The sequence below is a fragment of the Cryptotermes secundus genome, unplaced genomic scaffold (assembly GCF_002891405.2).
Source record: "Cryptotermes secundus unplaced genomic scaffold, Csec_1.0 scaffold1242, whole genome shotgun sequence".
In the NCBI taxonomy this organism is placed as follows: Eukaryota; Metazoa; Arthropoda; class Insecta; order Blattodea; family Kalotermitidae; genus Cryptotermes; species Cryptotermes secundus.
Window position 1 is genome coordinate 118,692 of NW_019739237.1, and position 15,095 is coordinate 133,786.

The 15,095-nt window shown below is 41.0% G+C and overlaps 1 long non-coding RNA gene across 1 annotated transcript in view; it reads left to right on the top strand.

Moving 5' to 3' along the window:
• Window positions 1–12,744: 12,744 nt before the first annotated feature.
• The window catches only part of LOC117282904, a 168,425-nt gene continuing 166,074 nt past the window's right edge, over window positions 12,745–15,095 (top strand). The window contains exon 1 of the long non-coding RNA XR_004513814.1: window positions 12,745–12,910. This is a non-coding gene — a long non-coding RNA (uncharacterized LOC117282904). The remainder of the gene's footprint in view (window positions 12,911–15,095) is intronic.

Consider the following 15,095-nt stretch of genomic DNA (forward strand, 5'->3'; position numbering starts at 1 on the left):
TTTCAAACTGGGATGGATAGAAGAACCTGCTTGTGAAAGGTGCCTGGAAAAAGATGAATGACCCACACACATCCTATGTGATACTGAGGCTACAGCTTATTTAAGATTTGGTCACTTGGTCCAGTTCTTTATAGAATCAAGGGGGTAGGGGAAGTGAATGGACAATAGAGCATTGAAGGTCTCAGTGCAAGGGCCATATTACTGTGACCCACATTGTATTCATTATGAGACATCCTTTTTGTGTCTTGCTGTATGTCATAAGATAACTGTTATACAAACCTGTACATAAAAAACTTTATTTTCTTATCTTTCACCACAGGTTTTCACTGCATGCAGTCATTTGCAGGTGCTACACACTAAGATGGGGGCATGCGATAGCGCAGTCGATTGAGGCACTATGCTACAAGCCGGAAGGCCGCAGGTTCAAGTCCCAATGAGGTGGATTTTTTCAGTTGTCCTCATCCTTCCAGCTGCACTATGGCCCTGGGGTCATCTCAACCTCTAACAGAAATGACTACCAGGAATCTTCCTGGGGGGTAAAGGGCAGCCGGTGTGTAAGGCTGACAGCCTCACTGCCATCTGTGAGCTGATTGTGTAGATAATGTGGGTCCTTCAACATTTCATGACCCTATGGGCCTCCTAGGCCTATTACAGGGATAGCTTTACCTTCACACAAGAAGTTGGCTGAAAAATATGAGGGCTGTACATATAAAGTTGTTGAAATATGGTAATGTGTAAGAATGCAGATGAAACAATAACAGTTGGTCATGTTTGAAAGAGTTTTGCAGTCACCTGAGTACAATAGCATTTATTCACATTACAATAGATCTTCAGTGCAAGAAGTAGCATGTGTGATACGTGATAACCCTATATACCTGTGTATTACGTTCTGCTGTGTTTCTCCTCCAGTTTTGCTTGTATGTCCTGATTCAAATCAATTTAAATTTATTTACTAGTATTGTTTTGTTTTGGGGGACTTGGAGAATTTCTGATGTGTTCTACTTTCTCAAATTAAATGCGTTTTCCAGCGTTTGGTGATATGCATTTGCTGCCTAAAACAAATTTTTCTGTAGAATTCAGCACTGTGTATTCCTTCATTATCGGTTTGTGTGTTGATTTTTGTTTGTATATAGACAGCCCCTTTAGTTAAGTCAGTCTAAATTATACCTTACAGTTTTTGTTTTGGGGACTTAGTAAATCGTCTGATATTTTGTTGGGGAGTGGCTGGATATTACTATCTGGGCTAACAAAAATATGCAGAGGACCTCAAGTTTTGGCAGTCTGTATGGTTAGATTAATGTTAAGGGAAAGGGAGGAAATGTGCTCACAAATGGAGTATGAAGTATGCAGTTGGAATTGGGGAAAGCAGTGAATGCTTCAAGACTGATCTGATATTTGTATTTGTTTATATTAAGTATTAGAAATTTAGGTCATTATTGGGGTTGATGGTAGAATTTGACTTACTAATGTAGTAAAATGTGTTTTAGAAGATAATTGGTGCAGTGGTGCGGTTTAATGTATATGCTTGAAGGAAATGAAGCGTGCGGAGTGTAACTGATGGGTATGTTTCAGGAAGCAATGGGTATTTTTTTTCCAAGAGTTGATGGTGCTTGTTCTATGACTTTATGACATCATATCCGGTTTCTTGCTGGTGGATAATGTCATTTGGATATTCGCCATATTGGCAGCTTATATATATATGATTTTTTAGGGCATTTGTATAATGTCATTGTTTTGCAGTGTGCAGTATTTATAAGGTACATTTATTGAGACTATATTGTCGCAAAGGGTTGTACCACCGCAAGTAGTTTTAGGAACCCTGAGTCTGATGTATCTACTAAAATCTATAACGTGTCAAAAAGTTGACCTGCTTCCACTTAAAAATGTTATGTCTACCCCTGCAATCTTCATAAATCAGTGGAGTCCTGGAGTATTTCGTCCAGGACCTATCCTTCAACCTACGCTGGTGTAACTTATATTTGTCAGGGGTTCGTGTCTCGAGACATTGGGCTGCAACCATAGTTTAGATAGTTTTAAGAACAAGAGAAGAGTTGAAGGGTGCATTTTTCTCTGTAGTGAGTATTTGCTCTTTGTGGTTGGAATACACGCTCAGGCAGCCAACAGACAATCCACATTGCTGAATTATTATGCTACCGCTGGGTCAACGTAATTCAGTCGATCCAACAACATCTTGGGTCAATACAGCGACATTTTTGGTGTCAGATGTGGGGTTGTAAATCTGCGAAATGAACGAATTCTGCAGATTTTATCAATAAAGCTAGAGGAAGAACTCCTTGGGGTCACGACAAATTCTTCCAACTTTCCTTTTGTAGAAATAGGAGAGTCATTGACTGGAATCATCAAGTAATTTCTACCTGCTCGTTTATGTTCAAAGAGGTGGCAGGAGTCATTAGGGACTCAAATGCAATTTGCGTAATAGCTAAGGAAACTGGATTACATCAGCTCCATAGAGTAGCAAAGAATATATAGGAAATAAAAATTTCATACAGTCATCACATTTAGCGTACAGCCTACTGCATGTTGTAGCCAATTTGTTGTGCATCACGTGATGACGGCTTGCGGCCGAAACGNTTACATTCATCACATTTAACGTACAGCCAATTTGTTGTGCATCACGTGATGACGGCTTGCGGCCGAAACGTGCAGCGAGAGATAAATAATCGATATATTTCTTAGTATAACTTTATGTGATACTTGTTTATGACGCACAGTCGAAGAGTAAAGGAAGCAAGAAACCAGCGGAAGGAGGGGTAAAGGTTAATTCAGACTGAGTCACCGTCATAAGAACCTCAAATCCTGCAGACATATCAATAACTGATCATCATAACACAAAAAGCAAAAACTCCGTGGCTTTAGTCCGCAAATACCGACCGAGCGACCGCCACTTGTCGGCGAATTTAGTGCCAACTTCAGAGAATAGAGGGTGTCTCGTGGTGAGCGCAACGGATCCCCATGGCTGTTAATCTCGGTTTTCTAGACCGGAGCCGCTATTTCCTTGAAGTAGCTCCACAGTTATCCTCACGAGGCTGAGTGGACCTTGTTCCAGACCCACCACTTCTCAGAAAATCTGGTAGCGCCGGGAATCGAACCTGGACCTCTTGATCTGTAGCCAGGAACTCTGACCTCTAGACCACAGAGGCGTTCCACTTCAATTATATATATGACTCACAGAAACATGTAGTTTTCCAGAAATTCGCGCCTACAGATTGAACCGAGCGATTCCTTGATTAGCCCTGAGATGAAGATGTCCCTTAATAGAATTTCTACTGACTTTTGATTCTCACGGAGAACACGGTTTGAAGTTGAATGCGATGTGACATGGCTCCTACGGTTCCACCACGCAGTTTCTTGATGAACACTGAGATGAGAATGTCCCATAGTTAACCTTCACCCAATGCATAATTTTCATGGAAAACATTGCTATTGGGAACATGTACCGTGTTGTCACGACACTTTTAATATGAATAGTTGGGTCCTTTGTCACGACGGCATGGCGCGTCCTCAGATTGCGGATGGAGGAGACGGCCTCCAGACATGGAGGGAAGCTGCGAATATATTGAATAAGCAGTCGCTAACAGCCGGCAAGGGGTGGTACTCCAACTTGGGGGTTGGGCGTGGGGCTAACAACTCGCCATAAAAATAAACTTTTTACGAAAATTATCTAAGAGAGATAGGATGGGATGGGTTGGATTGATCTGGCTCAGGATAAGGACCACTAGAGGGCTCTTGTGAACACGGTAATGAACATTCGGGTTCCATAAAATGCTGGGAAGTTCTCGAGTAGCTGCAGAATTGGCGGCTTCTCAAGAAGGGCTCAGCTCCGTGAGTGAGTGATTGAGTGATTACGGTGAATACATACCGTAGTCGAAGTATAATACAAGGTCGCCTTCAAACTGAATTGTGTTTTTCACGGAAATTATGCGTCCGTCGAAATCTTTTCAATGGATTATGAATTCTATATTTCAGAGTCATATTGTGTGTGTGAAAATAGTATTTATTCTGTCCCACGATTCGTGTATGCAATCTTCATATATTATTTTTCATGTTTCAGGGCTTTATGGCCATCGTCAAGTAAAATACAATTACATTTACACTATGATTTTCTGCTGTTTTCACTTACACTGGTTAATGTTTACAATTGGGGAGGTCGTACGTGTTGTTTGTTAATGTCAATGCAAAAGTATACAATTATATTCAACATATTGAAATATTAAAATGATAAATTATTAAAGTGTGTAATTTGTTGTGATGTTATTAAACATTGAAACTGTGTTTATTTCTGGATCACTGGAGGGGTGTTTTTTCTTTAATACCAACATGTAAAATTATGTTACAATATTAAAATATTAATGTTTCTATCGTTATAGATGGTGTCGTTAAATAGTGTTGTTCTTGGATCAAGGGATATTTTCATGTCGCTAAAATTATGTGTTGAGTAAGATTCCATCGAGGAATCGTGATGGAGCTTTTATGTACAGATTTATGAACAATGTGTATTTATATGCATACGCCTCTGTTATGTTTGTGCTTGAGATTACCGTAAAGCAGGTTGGGGGTCAGGAAAAGTCTGTGTATAATGTGTGTGCGCGCGCATGTGAGATTATCTTAGGGCAGTCTGAAGGTATATGTACGTTTTCGGATGCTGTGTGTTGGTGTGTGCATACGTGTAAAACTGGAGATGGTTTTAGAATATTGTGGTGTATTTACTCCATGCGAGAACTGTTCAGCTACAGAAACAGCCGTTGCTAAGTAATATATGAACGCAACAATAGAGCAACATGGTTATGCAATCCGTTTCTAGGCAACGGCTCGTTAAACACAGTTCCACGTACCGGACCGTGATATGCAACGCGGTAACGTCATCAACAATATAGTCTGTTTTTCGTGGGATCTGTGCAGAATGATTATAAGTGAACTCAGAAGCTAGGAGCCTCCCAAGATTAAACTTGGCGGATGTCAAACATAGACGGTTCAAGTGACTAGACTGCCGTTGTAGCGGAAGCTACTAGAAATGGGGCAAAACCTGCTGTATACAGAACCTGGACTGACAGAGGCCTTCTATATATTGTATATACATTTTTAACACGTTTAGCATGTAAAATGTAAACATCTTTTGCATTCTGACAAATTACTTACTACTACAGACAATGACTATGACGAAGGAGGGCTCCTCACAATAACAAGACTGTAACTGTAAAACAGTAATAAATATCTGGTCGTGAGCCCAACCAAAACTGACTGGCTGACTGACTCACTGACCGTCAGCCAGTCTGGCTGGAAGTGAAGGAAACGAGGGATGGTGCTATGGTCCCTGCATCTAAGGAGGAAGGGAAGGGTATAGAGTAGCTTGGTCTTCTTCAGCCACCTGCTCACGTTGCTTCCTCGCTGGCGCATTTTTCTGTCCTGTAGATGGAGGCGGTACGTTCCTTCGAAACATCGGTCTGCACAAGATATACACGGCGCCACATCCCAGGAGACGGCATTCTTCATAGTCACCGCCGTGAAAACCTCAAATCTTACACAGTAAGAGTCTTCTTTATGGGAGTTACGTAACGTGTAAAGGTTCGGCCACACAGAGCGCTACGCTGTGTTCGCTACGTACGCTGTGTACACTCTGCGACGCAGCTAACATAGGGAACATAGCGTACGTAGCGTACGGAAGCCTGTGTGGCCAGTCACATTGGCAATAAAGGGAGATTTTTTTCTGTTCGTATAGCGAACATAGCGTACGTAGCGCTCTGTGTGGCCGCACCTTTAGAAGTTATACTTTGTAAGTTATGTGTAACAACATCTTTATAACTTCGAAACGTCCATTGCTATTGTGTCCATCACATCTGTTGTACTTCCATTTGTGACCAATTTACTGACTCTTCCTCGTAGATAAAAGGTTAAAGTAAAGTTATCTCTCTGCTCAATTAAATATAATGTCATGAAACGGAAGAATTAAAAAGTAAGGCTACAACGTAGTTAATCATCACATGGAAATGAATTTGCATGATCTGGCAGTATTAACAGAACCATGTTCTCTTTCACATCCTTGTATATGCGACAGAAAATTTTTGGGGCATGGTCAAAGGATGAATCTCTCTCGTTATGTTTTACATGAAGCTAGCTGATTCCAAGAAAAACTTTCAAGCTTTTATTGGATGCAGAAGAGAGAACTTGTTTCAGTTTCTTTCGCTTATAGTGATCTGGCAGTTAATTTCTAACCAGACTTCAGCATTCGCCACAGGGAATTAGGTCATCATATATCGCAGCAGGTGTGTAATGTTTGCTCGGGTGAGGGCATTTCTACCAAAGGAAAACACGTCGGTGCTTAGGAATCGCGTAGATTGTACCAGTTGATGCATTGTGTAAGATTTGGGGTTTTCATGGCAGTGTCTATGAATCATACCGTCTTCTGGGATGTGCACCGTGCAGATCTTGTATGAACCGACGTTTCGGAGGAACGTATCGCCTCCATTTTCAGGGTAGAAAAATCCGCGAGCGAGAGACCAGCGTGAGCAGGTGGCTGCATACTGATCCACCAGTCAAAAATGTAAACTGTTTATACTGACGAGGATAGGGAAGTGTGATGGGCTGTTTTAAACCTGATAATGAAACTTCGGGTTCCATAAAAAAATTGTGAAACTATTTGGTTAAATAAGATATATTTCTTTCTGAAGACCAATTTTGCTCTAAGGAGTTAGACATATTCTTAAGAAAATTGGTTAACACGCTTAACTTTTATTTCTGGTAGACAGTAAGAAATCAGAGGAAAAGTTAAACACCTCGCCAAGAGTTTTGCGGAGAAGAGGAGGTTTAGCTCCACTCATTTCTAACCTTAGCAATAGATTGACGTGAGCGGTCATTTACGCTCCCTCGCTGTATTCTCGGGGAAGTATCTTCTGACACCCATTAGCTAGGAGGGTGCGTGGGTCCCAGAATTGGTGTGGGTGCTGTAAAGAGACAAAGCTCTGTTTTTCTTCCGGGAATGGAACCAAGACCCTTCGCTCATCAAGTCCGTAGTGTGTTCGTTGTAGCAACTAAAGTATTGCGGAGATAAGATATGAAACAGAACTGTCATGAGGGTATGTGTTGTACTAAGACAATAGTTCGCAATTAAGAAAAAGATAGCAACCCTGCGTAGTGTGTTGGGTCACGTACAGAAGAAGGAGTTTGGCATTGGAAATAGGATATGCGATGCGAGGTTATTTTCGATTTTATGTAAGTCGAAAGTTCGAAGCGGGTCTTTTATGTGAATCTTTCTTTTGTGTTCCATTCAGAAACAGTGAACTTCAGAACGTCCACGTTGAAACTTCATGGCTGTGAGAATGGTACAGTCACATGAAATCATGGGAGGGGAAACAAACAAAATCCGTGGCCTGTGGTCCGCAAGCGAACTATACCGACCGAGCGACCGCCGCTTGACGGCGAAGTTAGTGCCAACTTTAGCGGATAGAGGGTGTCGCGTGGTCAGCCTAACGCATCTTCATGGTCGTTAATCTTGATTTTCTAGACCGGAGCCGCCATATCCTTGAAATAGCTCATTAATTATTTTTACGAGGCTGAATGGACCCCATTCTAGACCCACTACGTCTCAGAAAATCTGGTAGCGCCGGGAATCGAACCCGGGACCTCTGGATCTGTAGCCAGGAACTCTGACCACTAGACCATAGAGGCGGTCTAAATCATGTGGAACCTGATTTATTTATTTATTTTTGGCTTTTTAAGGCTAAGCTGTCAGTAGCTGAGGGCACGACGTCGAGTAATTTTGCATGGTAGTGAATAATGAATTGCGAATAATTCAGAGGAAAGTATTCGTCTCGTAATTTGAGATGATATCCCGGCATTTCTCTGGAGGTACAGAGTAAACTCACGGAAGACTTCGTGGTTCAAACCGGATATGTCTCGACAGTTTCCGCCTGAGCTAAGTTTCTCGGCGAATGTGTGTATTAAAATCACAGCGACCTGAAACAATTTTATCATGCAGAGATCTAATTCAGCAGCTAACTAAAAGCTGCAGCATCTTCCTTGAGAAGTTTCTAGTTACATAGCTGTTCAAGTAATTATTTTCTTTTATGGAACCCGAAAATTCATTGCCGTGTTCACAACAGCCCGTCACTTGACACTATCAGATACATCTAGACCATAGCTTCACACAATGTTTCTTTGAAGTCTATTTAATATTATCACACGATTTGTACCTGTGTCTTATATGCAGTCTTTTCTCTTGAGGTCTTCCCACTAGAATTTTGTGTGCACTTCTCGTCTCCCATGTGTGTTACATGTCCGACCCATCTCATAGTCCATGATCTGATCATCTTTATAATATTTGGTGATGAGTTCAAGTAATGTTGCTTTCCTTTCAGTTTAGTTCTTCGTCACCCTGTTACTCCCTCCTTCATGGGTCCAAATATACTCCTCACTACCCCCTTCTCTATCATCCCCACACGCAAAACCTTCGCTGTAATATACCCAGAGAATAATTAATATTGTTTCCTGGAAAGGATTAATGGACTTACATCTTCGGAGACATATCGTGTTGGATCCGGTCTGTATTCCTTGCCATGCCTGGCGCGCAGCACTAAATAAACCTGGTCTCTGACATTAAGGGTGGAACAGAGACTGAGGGTGTTTGAGAACAGGGTGGTGAAGAGAATATTTGGATCGAAGAGGGATGAAGTGACGGGAGGTTAGAGAAAACTGCATAATGAGGAGTTTCATAAATTTTACTCTTAGCCAAACATAATTGGAATGATCAAGTCAAGGGGGTAAGGTTGGAAGGGCATTTAGTACGTATGGGGAAAAAGTTCCAAAGTTAAAATACATGGAGCTATATTTCCATTTCCGCTTACGTCTTCAAATTTGAATTTATATTTTTCAGCGTCTCACGGCCATGAGCTTTTGGTATCCATAAAATATTGGGAGATTCTTGGGTAGTTGAGCGCCAGACGGATTCTCAAGTATAACTTTACCCCATGAAGTTAGTTAACGTGACGCTGAGTAAACAGGCAGTTCATGGAGCCTACTCTACTTTCGCACTATCCCCTAGCCTTGTCATGTTGCTATGTTAATGTCATATTTAGAGACTCTAAATTTGTAATCCGTCAGTAAAATGCAGTATAGTTTATGGGCTAGCTTACTGGACTCGAGAGTAGAAGGTTAGAAGGTCTAATTCTGCTTGAGATAAATCCCAGTTTATTCCAATTATGATCATATTATTCCAGCCGTACTCTGTCCGTGGGGTCGACTCAGCCTCTAACAGAAATCAGTACCAGGAATCTTCCTAACGTCTATATCAAGCTTCGCGAAAATCAGTCCTCTGATTAAAAAAATAATATGTGGGAAGAAAACAGACGGNATTATGAGAGGAAAAGGTAAAATCCCTGTACTTAAGTAATTATGCATAATGCCATGAAGATGTATGGGGGAGTGGAGGTATAACTTCATCATTCTTGAACTCGGCACTAGATGGAGGTCAGTGGTGAGCTTCACCCTCCTGTTGCTTTATCCCCGGGGAAAGTATTTCGCGGTGTCCATATTATAGGAGGCAATTTGGCCCCCAGAGTCGGTCTGGGGCCTGTGGAATAGGGAAAATCTCTTGCCCTTGCTGAGAATAGAACCTCGGTCGTCCAGCCAATAACCTGTCGCTATATCGACTGAGCTATCAAGGCTCAAAAGCTACTATGAAAACGTATTAATATAATTCTGTTGAAAATCTGAGTATGGAAACAATTAACCAAAAGAGAACACTGTATGTAAACGAGTAACCGAGAACAATATGTGTTGCTACTGCGGGACGTGTTTTAACCATCAAACATAATTACATAAGATGCCGCTTGGAGCTCTGTAAGCAGCACGTCTGCCCAGAGACCTCTGCTGGCATTTGCACGCTCTTCAGAGCGAGTAATTGAGTTTTTCCTGCCTTTCAAAAGTTTGAAAAGAATTACGCTGTAAAAGGAAATTCATTTTGTAGTTCCCAATTACTTTAACGATGCTTTTGACGAAGTCTGCTGGACTTTGCCTTGGGTTTGGTACTCTCCGAAAGTGTTTTCTCTACATGTGAGGTTCAACAGAAACCCGCTCGAGGGTGATTACCCGATATTTCATTGATCAAACCGCCTATGGCAGACATCACTCATAACTGACTCATGCGTCCTGTATGTTATCAGGCACTGTTTTCCTTTCCCTACAAATTGAATACTCAGTCATCCACTCATGGATCAGAGCCCTTCTTGAGAGACGGCTAATTGTGCAGCTACTCAAGAACTTCCCAGAATTTTATGGAACCCGAAGGTTTATTGCCGTATTCACTGGTCCCTATGCTGAGCCAGATCGATCCAGTCCATAGCATCCCATCCTATCCGAGATATATTTTAATATTTTCCACCCACCTACGTCTTGGTTTTCCCAGTGGTCTCTTTCCTTCTGGCTTTCCCACCAATATCCTATATGCATTCATCTTCTCCCTCATTAGTGCTACATGTCCTGTCCATCTCATCCTCCTTATATAACTCTAATTATGCTTGGTGAAGAGTACAAATTATGAAGCTCCTCATTACGTAGAACAATTGAATTAGTGTTTTTATGTTGGTACCATGTGGAGAATTTGTCTCTCCAGTAATGACTTTTATTCTGACAGTTTTCTGGTGCAAGTCCTCATATGTGTAGAGTTTTTTAATGTTTTGTCTTAGCTCTCACAGATGCTTTGTGCTGTGCTTGGCTTGTATACCCTTTTGGGTGTTGGGACAGTTGTCAGTATTCGTAGGGAACCATACAAAAATTATAAAAGTTATTGAAGAATGTTTGGGTTTACTAGCGAGATAATCATTCTGTATAATCAGTTAATTTTCCTATTGTGATACAAATATCAAACTCCCAATTCGATCGTATATCCTTTATTTTACTCTTTATATCTGTTTATTTTCTGAATTTTTATGTTTTACTTGTAGTTTATTACTTCGTAGCTGCACAACGCGCTGTAAAGGTCTTTCCTACGGCCTTTACTTCTCTGCCTTTATTTTTATAAATCGGTCGTTGGTATTGCGGAAACGTCTTGTTCATGACATCGACAGAATTAACGAAGTTGAAATAGACTAGATCCCAATTATCATCGCCCCAGACTATACTGTCTGTTGCCTGCGGAAATCAATGTAAAGAATCATTTCCGAAACTCAGCAACAGTTTCCAAGACTCGAGGGAATTGTAATTTTTATCTTAAATCCACGATAGGAACGTCACTGTCTCCCCCATCTGTTGCGGGGCGTCTGTTCAGAATGAAAGAGATGAAGCAGTCAAGTGTGTATATATACATTTCATATTGACTTCCGTTGAGTGAATACACTAACTTCATTCTCTCGTCCACGTACTGCTCTTCCTGTTGCTATCGAAGTATGTTAATATATACACAGTAAGGATTCACTTATTTACTCACTTTCACTTTTTCTTTGGCTTTAGGGACTTCTAAGAAGTTTGGCCTCCTTCACAACAGATGTATCTTATTCTCTATTATTTGCTTCTTCCTCCATCTTGTAAATCTAGTCTCTCGAAAATCATTCTTTGCATATTTTAGTCTGAAACTTCCCACTTAGCACGGATTTATTTACCTACACTAGTGTAATATCCGTTGAAAATTCAACAGACAGTCGTATCATTGCTTACATAAGCTTTCGTAATGTTATCTTCCCCTGATCTCTGCAATAGCCGATCACAGTAGTGATTCCCAGTGTTATTTTTGGCTCCTTTACAATTCATTGTCAGAATTAACAGAATTTTAATGGAATTCGAGTGAGCCTGGCATGGTGAGGTTTACAAGAATGGTTTCTGAAGAGGTTTGTCTTCTTGGATATAACACAGTGTAGTCAATCATCGTTTCGGAGGAACACATCTCCTCCATCTACAGAGTAGGAGAGTCTGCTTACTGCCTACTTTTTGCTTGGCTTAATCTCAGACCATAGTATCGAGATGTTCCTTCGAAACGTCGACTGACTCACCGGACTACACGATGTTACATCTCAGAAGATAGAACTTTTAATAATCACCGCTGTGAAAACTTGAAATCCATCAGAATTATCTCTGTGACGCTGAGAAATACAAAGGGCTATAACAGATTGGTTTTCAACTTCCTCTCGTGAAGGTTGAATTTAGAGGAAGAAATGTGTTACGTCACATGAGTTGATCCATTGAACAGTCTCATCTCACCCACGCAAAGGTCTGAGGATCAGATTGCTGGGAGGAAAGGCTACTATTCTCGTAAGTTATTTGAGGCATTTGCTGTCAGTTCCTTTTTCTATAAGTCGCAGAAAGGCGGAAGCAAATATTTGGTAGCTACAGATTGAACCAATGGCGATTTGGAATCCCTGCCAGACATGGAAAATTTCCTTCTTTTCGTCGCTGATTTTACTCATTTATTTTTGGGGTTCAATCATGCACAAATATCACTTATACGATCCATATATTGAGGGGGTATCCATGAAAATGCACTTTGAGAAGGACGAAATGAAATCCTTTGGATTTTAGCAAACGTACGTTCACATATACACTTCATTTTATATATTAAGGCACTTTCATTTATTATACTGGAGTTTAAAACTTAGAAAACTCAGTATAATTGGCTGCATTTTTCTTTAGCTGTTGACATGATGGCGTTAGCGGCGGGGAGAGAGGTAGTACATCGCCTGGAACCGCCATTCACTGGTTTCTCATCTTTCTTTTTCTGTGACTGTCGTTTGTTTGGAAGCATCAGATTAGCAACGATTTCGAGTGACATCTTTGATGGAGACTAGATACTAAACACACAGTATTTTTCTTCGTTGAAAGGCGGGTAGTTTATTAGTGTGCCTTGGTGAGCATTAACCGGTTTTCTTTGCTGCAGCAGGAGTGTTCTGAGTGAAATAGGAGTCACACCGTAAGTTAAATTTGATATTTGATCCTGGAGATTCACATTTGTCTAAACTAAGCGTTACAATGAAGAATAATCGTGACTTAAATTATGCTACCATGTACACGATGGCTGTTATCGCCATGTTTATTACAAAATTATTCCTTGTACGTGTACTAGACCTTGTGAGTATGTATGTGTAAGGGGTGGACCATAAAATCCGGCACTTGCACCATGACCTTCAATGATCTATTGTGTTTCCCCTTTTGGTTAGTCCTCTATAAACCTTACAATTCGAATGAAATGTAGGACTTTATTTATGGGGGTGTCATAATAGTCATTTGGTTCCATAAAAACTGACCCAGGTAACGAAATCTTAAATAAGCTATGGCCTCACAATCACATAAGGTATGTGTGGCTGATTTGTTAGTAGAACTTACTTTAGCATAACGCGAAACAAATCATCTTCGTTATCATTTAGAACCGTGTTTCTCAAACTGTAGTCCGCGGACCACTGGTGATCTGTGACCGTCCAATGACCGAGTGACTTGGAATTTGCTGCTGTTATTCAACATGGTGATTCTCGGTTCCGACTCCCACGAGACTCATGACCATATTTTACTGCCTGACGGCTCTCGGAGCCCTCAGACTCTATTCCTGGTTGCCGCGTCGGCAAGATTGTCCGTATTATTACATAGTCTTATTATCATTTAGTAAAAAAAAAAATAATTTAAAAATGTGTTGAATTGTTTAAAAAATACTTTAAATTGATGAATAGAATTAAGTTCAATGTTTACGTTTAATGGGAATGTTACGGTAGCTAGGTGGTCATCATGTACGCCGATCGCCCATGTAGTGGTCTGCAGTTGCCGGAAGTTTGAGAAACAGTGTCCTAGAACGATTAATTTTACTAGAGTTTGTCAAATTCGTAGGCTGAATTTAGAATTGGCCCTTCCATATTTTGTTTGGTACACCACTTACGCCTTTCGACGTGCTTGTTAAAATAACAGGTACAAGGTTTTTGTTAACGACAGAGCTGAAACATACCTTAAGAATCTGACCATAACTCCATGGCGCAGAATCTTTCTTGTGAAGCTGACAGTCGCCCAATTCATCAATAAATTACTGTAATTTATGGAACCATTAGGTTCATTACCATATTCACAAGAGCCCAACACTGAGACACATGAATTCAGTCCCCACCCAGATAAACTATTTCTTTAAGATTCATTTTAATATTATCCTAACATCTACCCTAAGGTCACCCGAATGATTTTTTCCTCAGGATTTTCGACATAACTATTATACGTGTTTATCGTATCTCTTATAAAGGTAGATAAAGGCAAAGTTATCCCTGGGCTTAATTAATAAATCACCACGGCATGAAGACGTATAAGGGAGTGGAGGTGTATCTCCAAGAATTTTGACTTCGGCACTAGATTGAGATGAGTGGCGAGGTTCACGTCCTGGCCAATTTTACTCTGGTACCGATTGCATAGGATGTTGGGTAGGTCTCAGAGCCAGTCTGGACGTTGTGGCGTAGAGAAATATCTCTTGTGTCTGCCGCGAACCGAAGCCCTATCTCTATGGCTCGCCCTGTCCATCTCATTCTCCATAATTTAATAACTCTGATGGTATTTGATGAAGAGTTTAAACGCTGGAGCTTCTCTGTATAGTATTCGTCTGTGAATATACGAGTAGGATTTATGATTTAGGATATTAAATCACATCCATCATGTTAGGGACAAATGTACGGCCATCATCTTAGAACTTCCCCGTTTGACTGACTCTCGCCCTGCGGCTATGTCTGACTCAGTCTCTGGAGGAGACACTTGGCCTAATGTCCTTGCCCGACACGCATCGCATAGAATTTGTTACCTGCAAGAGATAAAGCGGGTAGCCTGAAACAGGTGTAAGCCTATTAACTCTTGTGTGTTGTTTGTAGGGCATTGTATAGCTGACCATTGGCCTCCGTTCTAGTGTCCAAGTGAAGAAAGCGTAGAGTTATACCTCCACTTCCCCATATATTTTCATGGTGCGGGGACAGGAAGTTGCAGAAAACTGCATAATGAGGAGCTTCATAACTTGTACTCTTCTCCAAGTATAATTAGAATGATGAGCTCAAGGAGGATAAGATGGGCAGGGCATGTTGCATGAATGGGGGAGAAGAGGATATTGGTGGAAAAGCGACCACTGGGAAGACCAATGCGTA